The following is a 10190-nucleotide window of genomic DNA, read 5'->3' as shown; positions in this document are numbered from 1 at the left end:
ACTGTAAACTTATCTCAAAGAAAAAAAAATACAGTGGACCTCCAATTATCGGACTCCATCGAGGAATAGGGTTAGTGTTTGTTAATACACCTTTTCGAACTTAGGCGCCAATTGCCGCGCGGGCATTTTTATCCCACTAAAACCGTCCCAGTCCTTTTTTCGCACCTATAAACAATAGAAAAATGTGTCAAAAAAGGACTAGGACGGTTTTAGTGGGATAAAGCGGACAAAAAAATACCCGCGCGGCAATTGGCGGCTACGGTCGAAAAGGTGTATTAAAAGTGAACCCATTTCAGAAACTTTAGGACATGGAAGAACAAGAGAATGACTATTCAAAAGCGACAATTTAGTTTTTATGAATCATGTAGTCTATGAGGTCCCTGTAATTTATCATTTTTATGACGTAAGCAAATTCATCCAACTGGATAAAGGGAGCGCTTCAAACGTCTTTGAGCAATTCTCGTTTATTGAAACTTTGAAGTGGTTAAGAAATAAATCTTTTTTGGATTAATCCTGTCTATTTTGTTTAAAGTCTGTGACCAGTTTGACCGTGGATGTTCGCTCATTTAGAGAGGAAAAAAGGCCATTTCGTGCACAAAAATTGGTCTGCTAATTGAGTGTCTTTCTTTTGGAAACTTTTTTATGAGGACTTGACTAGGGAATAAGCGGGGGAAATAGAATAGTCCGTTTAGAGTGTCCGTTATGTAATTAGAGGTTTTACTGTATACTGTAAAGGGTTGTTAGAAAAAGTTGGTTTAAAGCAGGCATAGTTGCTCGACAAAAAAATTTGGAAGACAAGTGGTGGTCAGAGGAGACTTTGTAAAAAATCGGCCACTGAGTTGATAGGATTTCTGAATTGGCGGAAACTTAAAATTTATCTGCACTTCGTCATGATTAGCGAGTTTATTTATATGCTTTTTTAAGGTTTACCGTCGTCCTCGGTTAGCCAGAAGCTAGACAAATCAGAAGGTAACTGAAAAAAAGACACCTACGTAAACTCATGGAAAAACTTACTGACAAAGTGCAACTATGGTTTGTGCCGACCGAAGAAAATTTCGATTTTAACATACTTTTCTTATTTGGTTAAAAACACTATGTTTTAGAATGGTTTTACTATTGTAACTAAGTACCTCAAAAAGCTCTTTTTATAGATAGTTCGTTAGTTCTAATTTGAGAATTAGGCAACCTTTCTTTGAGAAAAGGGCAATAGCATGGTTGCTTGACCAAAATTGGGGAGGCAAATCAAAGAAAGGCAACCTGCAAGGTTGGGGAAACATTTTAACAAAATAATGCGAGCGAAGCGAGCGCGAAGAATGTGTCCGCTATTGTGGCTAAAAGTGTGTTTTGTGAAGTGAAATTAGAGAAAGGGAATCCATATTGGTTTAGTCCGTTCATTTGCCTTTGGATCAAATTCTACTGTAATAAAGACACCCCTGTGTCACAGACCCATTGGGACCCAAGCCCCACTGGAAAATTTGGCAAAAATTTCGTCCCCGGCGGGAAAATACCCTGTAATTTCCGAGGTAATTTCAGTCCCACTGGGAAAGTGACTTTGATTTCGTCCCCATTCGAAATTTTATGTTTAAAAATAGCACTCTTAAAAAACCATACCCATTGGATTTTTTAACCTTGGAACAATAGAATTTATATATCCCCATTGGGATTTCAATAGGAATTTTCATCTCCACTTCACAAAAGTTCCGGCGGGGTTGTGAGACAACAGAGTATAATAAAGAAAAAAGTGCTTGAGAAGGTAGGACTTTTTTTGTAAAAAATCATTATTTAAAGGAAAGTGGATGGACTATAACCACGTAAAAGTTGCCACTAGACTGACTAGAGGTGGAGCTGTTTCTGACCCCATGTCACCACGCAACGGTTTGGGAGCTAACGTGGTATATACATACTGTGTCAAAACTGATCGTTTTAGATAACATAGGTGTAGCTTTTTAAAATTTTAAGAAAGTTTAGCGCCGCAGGCGATTTTGGGAGTCTCTTTATGAAGAAAACAGTTCAGAAAGATTTTAAAGTTACTGAAACACCGAAGTTTTACGAGTAAATACCGAAATACCGAAGCATTTTAGGCAATTTACCGTCACCGGTAGCATTTCAAATACCGGAATACCGTACTTTTTTCTTAAAATACACGCTTTTTTTTTTATAAGAATACACTTTATAAGAATGTCCATGATGAAAATGGCCAAAAAATTAAGAATATTGTAAGAATATCACCATCATGGAATTTAGCAACTGAACCTAAAAATGCCATTTTTAAAGCATTTTAACCTGTAGATTGCCAATTTCGATCTTAACCTAAGAATACCGTAAGAATATTTTTGGATGATTTTCGCCAAAAGTAAGAATATCCATGATGGAATGAAAATACACCATTCTTATAAAAAAAAAGCGTGTACCGAAATCCCGGACAGAAAAAGGCCGATACCGTGTCACCGTAAACTTTGACCCCCCCCCCCCCCGATATACAACTTTTGTATGTAAATAGGATTCCTTCACAGACAATTTTTAAAAACAGCAGGATCAAGACAAAAATCATAATATAGAATTTTCTGATATGAAATCAAAACATTATCAAAATGTCACATCACAACACAGATATCAAAAAAAGGGAAAGAGAGAAAAAAATGAGCCAATCAAAGGAGGAATATTTATCAAATAGCGTCATAGTAACCTCGTAACCAAATGAATAGAATTCTCAGAAATTCACATTAACATTAATAAGATGCAATAAAACATTGTAATATAGAGAAAGAGGGGGACAAAATTCTGTTCTTATGAGGGAAGTGTTATAGGGAGAAAGAGAGAAAAGAAACGCTAGAGACATATTCCGAGAAAAAAAAGAGAATGTTCAAGTTCAATACTTGGTTTTAGTCAACACATTTTTTAAGTAATAAAAATTATTGTGTAGAGCGTATTTAATTATTGATCGATAGTTGATTGATCAAAATTCCAAGAATTTTCGTTATTTGTGTTTTTTCTTGGATTTTTTAAGCTTTTTTCGTTGTTTTCTCTATGTGGTGTGTGTGACATATGGTTTTAGTTGCTGGTGAGAGATTGGCGAGTATAGATGGAATAAAGACTTTGAAATTCTTCGAAGAATGTTAAAAAGATCGAAGGATTGTCTTCAAGTCAACATTACAAAGAAGATCTTTTACATGATGGAATATATTCAAAATTCTGATTTCTAGCAATGGATTTCCTTTGGAAAGGAACTTCTCTTTGAAAGCTTTGACACATAACGTTGACGCTAGTTGAACGTTATTTGTCCTGGTAATTATGGATCAACATCCATGATTAAAATCAACAGGAAAATAAAGTTTTTCCGAGGATAATATCGCCTTTCCAACACGAATTCCATGAAAAAATGGTGGTAGAAAGGAAGGTGGATATAAAGATTTACAACCCAGCTGGCATCTAACGTTATACGGACGTTGTGAACATTAGATAAACGTTGAAACAACGTTTTGTACCAGCTGGGAAGAAACTAACATACTAATTGAAAAAAGGTTTCTTGTGGGGGGGGCTGGGGAGAAGAAGAGAAGGAAGTTCAGAGAAGGGATACTTTGTATTGAAGTTAAGTAAATCATGACACAATGCCGGACAAAAGGTTGTAGACAAATGAAATTTCAGTGAAAAATGATGAGAAATCCCTGAGAAATAGAGCAAAATGACTCTTCTATGTGTCTGAAAGGGGATGGAAGTTAAGAAAAACACTTTTGAAGTCGTTGCATTGCTTTTGAATTGCTTTTGAGGGAACCACAAGCAAAAAATCAGCGTTTTGATACTGGTGTAAGGCAGTTAATCAAGCCCTTGTGGTTTGCCCTTGCGGTTAGACTGCAGTGGGTGACTTTCAAAGACTTGAACAGCTTTGAATGGGTTTGGAAAGCACCCAGAGCCTCTTGGGAACTTGTTTTTGATCGATATTGAAGTATTTTGCAAATATTGCAGAAGTCTACCAACCTTTTGTCCAGCATTGCAGCGGACGAAAAATGTAAACAATTATTAGTGAATTTCAACCAATCAAATTCCGTATTTTGACTAGCCTATTCATGATATTGATGACGTAATGTTATCTACGGAAAGACCCCGGTTCTTTCCAGTAGTGGGAAATTTAAACTAGACAAAAGTTGTATAAAATTTGCCACTACTAGCTAAAACCGGAGACCTTCCGTAGAAAACATTACGTCATGAATATCATGAATTTCAATTTTCGTCGGTCGTCGTGATTATCCTGGTATACTTAACCTTAGACTAGCAAGCGTCTGTCTTTCCTTGGACACAGGAACGCGGGAACAGTGCTTATAATAAAGAGTTCTTATAAAAAATAGAAATTGCCGTGGTAGAGTGGTTTGGAAAGATGTATTCAGTGAACATATAGAAAAATAGATCCTACTATTGCAAGTTTAATCTTCAGCGAAATACAACGACGTGGTTTACTAAACCTCAGTCATATGTCATAATGATATGGATGATTTACATTTTCTTAGTATTCTTATCTGATTCTATTTAACAAAATGCTTAGAAACTAATGAACAAGCAATTTAGTTAATTAGCAGTGCGTCAATTAGTTTCCCTTACTTTGTGATTGACATGCAATGTAAAGACGTGACCTTTTCTTGTTGTAATTCACTTTTATTCGAGACAGGGGTGAATAAAACACAAGAGGGCTGGGCTCGAGTTTAAAAGGCCCGTGTAAAGAAAAATGAGGCCACACCGGTTTTTAGAGGTTGAAATACCGGAATACCGACAAAAAAGGCTAACCCGCGTCACCGTCTGATTTTTAAATACCGTTTTCCCGTCTCTTTTTTCGTCAAATCCCGTAATACCGTACTAAAAAAGTATAATACTGCGACACCGTAAAAGTACAACCCCCCTTAAAATGGTTAAATAATGTATCATTAGGGAATATCTGCGAGCGCGACCATGTAAAGACATTTTGACGGCAGGTAAGGCGACCCTTTAAAACTAGCTCTCGTCCCCCTTTCATGTAACTTTTGGCGTTAAAAGTTGATATTCATATTACCTTATCAGCCAAAACTTAGTCGGCCTTAATTATTAGTCGGCCCTAATTTTAGTCACCAAGCCAAAATTTATTCACCTAGAGCCGAATAAGTTTTGGCCGATAAGGTAGGTCAAGAAAGTCCTGTTATTTAATTTCCGGTAAATATAGTATAAGTTTGGGGAATAGCAAAATTAAACAAGAGGCTTTTTTCGATGTCAAAACTAAGATATTCACGGTGATTGATTTGTGTATCATGTCGCTACAACGACACTCAGACCTAGCGCAAAACGTTGTTTCAACATCCACCTTACATGCATAACGTCAGTATAATGTTAAATGAACGTTGGAACAACGTTGTATACCAGACTAGCAGACCTCGTTATAATTTTCCCGCAGAGGCATTTCACAATACACAAGTTCGAGTTTTTCCTGCGCTGAAACATGGCGGAGACTTTCGAAAGAGAAGAAAAAGATTGCTTGTTTAGCCGCCTTATGGTGACATGCTGTGCTAATTCGAAAACATAAAAACTCATTTGTCAATGGCACAATTTTCATAGAAAACTGTATTACCTTTCCTACTAATAGCTGCTTAGATATTATCAAAAGCATCGTAATATACTAGATGTGTTGACTGATTAAGATTAGAATTTTATTTGAAAAGAGAAATCAGCGTTGACGAAATTCGTGATGCAACTTAAGTAAACACACATTAGGTGTCTGTTTTTACCTAGCAGCAATCAAAGTCATTTCAACGTTTATGTAGCCGTAGGTGGCACACAACGTTGTTTCAACGTTTATCTAACGTTCACAACATCCATATAACGCTAGATGAACGTTGAAACAACGTTGTGTGTCAGCTAGGATGAATCTGGTGGATGTTAGATAGACCTTGTCATTGTTATTGTGACTGCTTTCTGCTAATTCATACTTCTAAAGGTTGGCCATTTATTTAGACTACTACCTTTTCAGCTCTTTTTACGCCGGCCCTTATTAGCGTTATTTTCTCGTCGCTGGCGTAATAAGGGCCGGCGTAAGGGATCGGCATTAAATTAGCGCAGGATTAGAAATAGAAAAAAATTAAACTTTAGAGTAATAAGGGCCGGTGTAAATGGGGTCGGTATTAAATTAAGACAGGGCTAAAAAGGGCAGATAAAGTAATTTTAACAATGAACAGCGGACGCCTCTTTCGGTTTGGGGCAGACTCGTAACTCACAGGGTCACCGAAACTATATAATACACGGGTTGCAAAATTATATCAATGCAGTTAAAACATGTGAATACTCGAAAAAGTTCACATTCATTCCCGAAACAACCTACAGCTTGCAAGTTCTGATCGGATCTTCATGTCAGTAGAAAATAAATTTGACCTACTATTTCTTTTGATCAGATCTTAGCCGGCTAAAAGGTGGATTAAGTTGCTAATAACGCAATATAAAAAATTGCTCAAAAATAGAATTCTAAATCTACATGAGTTTAAAAAGGGAGGTTATAAGAGGTGGGTGGGTTTGTCCCTTTACGGTGTGACGGGATTTGCCCTTTTTTAGTACGGTATTACGACGGGATTTGGCGAAGAAAGAGACGGGAAAACTTTAAAATTCAGACAGTGACGGTGATAAGCATTATTTTTTGTCAGTATTCCGGCATTTTAGCCTCTAAAAATCAGTTTGACGATGCTTTTTAATGTCCAAAATTCTGGGATTTAGCCAAAATTATGACGGGAAAACGGTATTTCGAACCCCTACAAACCATCCCCTTATAAAATATTGAACATGTTTCTATTATCAAAGTTCCATTTCCGTTTGACTGCGCGCCAATTGTCATTAGCATTAGCGCTAAGGGAAAAAGTTTAACTAAATTTAGTATAAAAGTTGTTGAGGTCAAATTTCGCTTTTGATAAAACAAATAACAAACATAGGCAAAACTAATACACGATACAGCGTAGAAAAAGTATTTTTACCAAATCTTTTGATAAATGACGACAAAACAAACATTTGAAGTAATCCGTTTGATAGAAATATCACTTTTCGACAAAATAGAAAGATTCTATTTCAAAACAAGCGTTCACTCGAAAATGACAAACTTGAGTGCTGCTCCGAAAGAAAATCCTAAATCAAAAAAGCCCTTCTAAAATAAATCTAAAACCTAATTTTGGCACGGATTTCTCTTGACCTAAAAGTTGAGAGTTAATTTGGCTTTCGCAGGTCTACCAAATAAATTTAAATCGGACCTCGCAAAACATTCAAAAACGACCAATGGTTAATCTTCTCTACACGTTCTTTTTATAAGAACAAAATATATAAGAACATAAGGCTTCTGTGGCCAAATTATTAAGAAAAACTTAAGAACCTTTTAACGCTTTGCGGACTCTAGAACACCGAATTTCATAGGAAAATTGACAAAAATACTCAAAAAATGGCGAAATTAAGAACATATTAAGAACATTTTTAGGCTTAAAAATCAAAAAGTTAAGAACATCCCAAGTTTTCAAAAAATTTTGTTTTTATAGAAAAAGCGTAAACCCGGTGAGCTTTCTGATTAACGTTCTACTGAGACAGGGATGTGACGTTGATATTTCTCTAAGTAGCGGGAGTGTGAGATTTTGATTGTAGAAATATCAAAGACTTTTATAAAAAAACTAGAATGAAGCCTCCGTATGTTCTTAACTTTTTGAGCTTTAAACCTATAAATGTTCTTAAAGAATGTTCTTAATCTCATCATGTTGTGAGTGTTTTGTGCAATTTCCATCCTGAGATATGAGGTGTTTTAAAATCTATTACCTTAAAATGTTCTTGATATGTTCTTTATATTTTGGCTATCGAAGACTTATGTTCTTGTTTATATAGTTTGTTCTCATAAAAAAATGTATCGCATGGAAGATTACAGATTTTAATCTCTAAATAAGCAGAGGCGTAATGCAGTCGTCCTCATTTGAAATGTACGTCAATGGTAAGAATATAGAGAGAGATAAGCCATTAAATAATGAACAAATTCAAAACTTGTTTGATGGGGTTTATTTTTCCAAGAAAATGATCTCTGTTGTCATGTGATTTTCATCATACGTGTCTAATAAAAATAATTCTCTCATGCTGTTAGGAGCTTTTGATCGATCATCTTTCTAAGAACAATTTGTCATGTCATTGTATCATTTTTTTATTAACTAGTAAATTTTTGATAAGGCTTGGCTGTTCTTAGGTTTTGGCACTTTGAGCCTCAAATTGTTCTTATCCTGTTCTTATTTATAGGGTTGGTATTTTAGACATTATACCCAATTTTTACCCCTAAATTACTTGAATTTGAGTAATTCTAGGCTGAGCAATGTTCTTAAAATCTTTCTTATAAAAAAATGTTATTATTAGCTTGTTATTATTTAGACACTGTTGACATGGAAGGGTCAAGACCAATGTATACACTTCTTTATAAGAATCAATGAGTTTGGTATAGTCTCGGCTGCTCCTATTTTCAGATATCATTGAATTGTACTTGTTTTCTTCTGGAGTGTTTCAAATCAGCATCTCTTTCGGCAATCAAAGCATACTACTCCTTGGTCAATGATGTAATGCATGTCAATGATGCTTCATGTTCTTATAGTACACCATTCTCATAAAAAGTCTACAATATATACCATTCTAATATGTTGGACGGTGCAGGACGGTGAAAAAGAATGCGGCTATTATATTTTGATTTTTCCCTAAAGCTGCTAGTAACATATACAGTATCATAAATCTTTTCCGAGAAAAGGCGAAAAACAATATCCGGCCGAGCAGTACAAATCGTCTGAAATATAAAACAATAGCCACGACATTACATCTTGAATCTAGAATTGCCAGAATTCTGGTTATCCGGTCTTTTTTATCCTCTGTTTTATTCCGTTATTCGAATCCCATATTATGTCGGATCTTGTTGAGTTTTTACTGGTTCCCTAGTATTCCATCAAAAAAATATTCGAGATTATATCTTACCCTTTAATGGCATGACGTCAACGATTTCTATGTAAAAAATCTAGAGTCTGATTGCGCTATTCCAGTAAAATTTGTACCCCTATGTTGAGGTTGACCCCCTGGATTTTTTTCAATTTTTGAGGACCCCTTTGATTTTTTTTCTGATTTTCTAGACCACCCTGTATTTTCGACCTCGTTTAATTGACCACCCCGGATATTTAACCTCATTTTACTGATCAACCTGGATTTTCCACCTCATTTTATTGACCATGGATTTTACACTTGAAAAACTAGACCACCCTGAACTTTTTATTTTTTAGAACACCCTGAACATCACAACTCCTCAACATAAGGGGTACACACTATTTGCGGAATAGGCCATTCGCATTCCTTAGAACAGGAGTCAGAGGGATAGCGGTAACCTTCGGAAGCCAACCCCCTCCCCAACAATAAGTAGTTGTATTTTTTTGCCTCGGGTTATATAGATGAGGTGCCATCAATAAATCAAATTGAGCAGACATAGTAACATTTGACTTTTGGACAATAAACACAAAGAAAACAAGGCTGATACTTTTCACGCATGCGTGTTCTTAGAGAGGTTTCATGACTTTGTATGAAATCATAACAATGATAAATTAAAAAAAAATGGATTCTGAGAAAATTCATGTTTTCATTGATGAAAGATCACTGACTCATCAATATTTTAATATTCAATTTTTTTTAAGCAGAGTTGTGTGCTTTTTAGGATGGAGAAAAGTTGATTCGGAATTCACCTATAGAGAGACTTAGAGTGCGTTTACCATGGAAAGGGCTTATAAAAGATAAAGATTAACGTTCATTGCTTAAGTTTAATAAGATAGAAAGGCTTTTAGACAGATAGCTTGTGAATCAAAATGTCTCTAATCCTACGAAAAAAGTTCCCTTAGTCCCTGCTTAAAAGAGACTTTACTGTATAGGAAATATAAACATTGAAATTCTCGGAAAAACATGTGAATAATTGAAATTGTTTTGTTTAATATATTCATACGACCAAGCTTGTTTTGTTCGGAAACTTTTGCTATTTCTTGAATGGACTTGTTATGGGAAGGTGGTGGGACGATGTAGAAAAAGAATAACTTATTTTCTTGAATTGGAGTGTGCATTGAAAACTTATTTTCTTAAAGTTCTTCAAAGCAAACAGAATCAGTTCCAAAAGTAGATGATCCTATCGTCTACACTCGGGGGGGGGGCACTGG

The sequence above is a fragment of the Clytia hemisphaerica genome, unplaced genomic scaffold, assembly GCF_902728285.1.
Source record: "Clytia hemisphaerica strain Z4C2 unplaced genomic scaffold, Clytia hemisphaerica genome assembly, whole genome shotgun sequence".
Classification (NCBI taxonomy): Eukaryota; Metazoa; Cnidaria; class Hydrozoa; order Leptothecata; family Clytiidae; genus Clytia; species Clytia hemisphaerica.
This window is presented reverse-complemented; position numbering follows the sequence as displayed.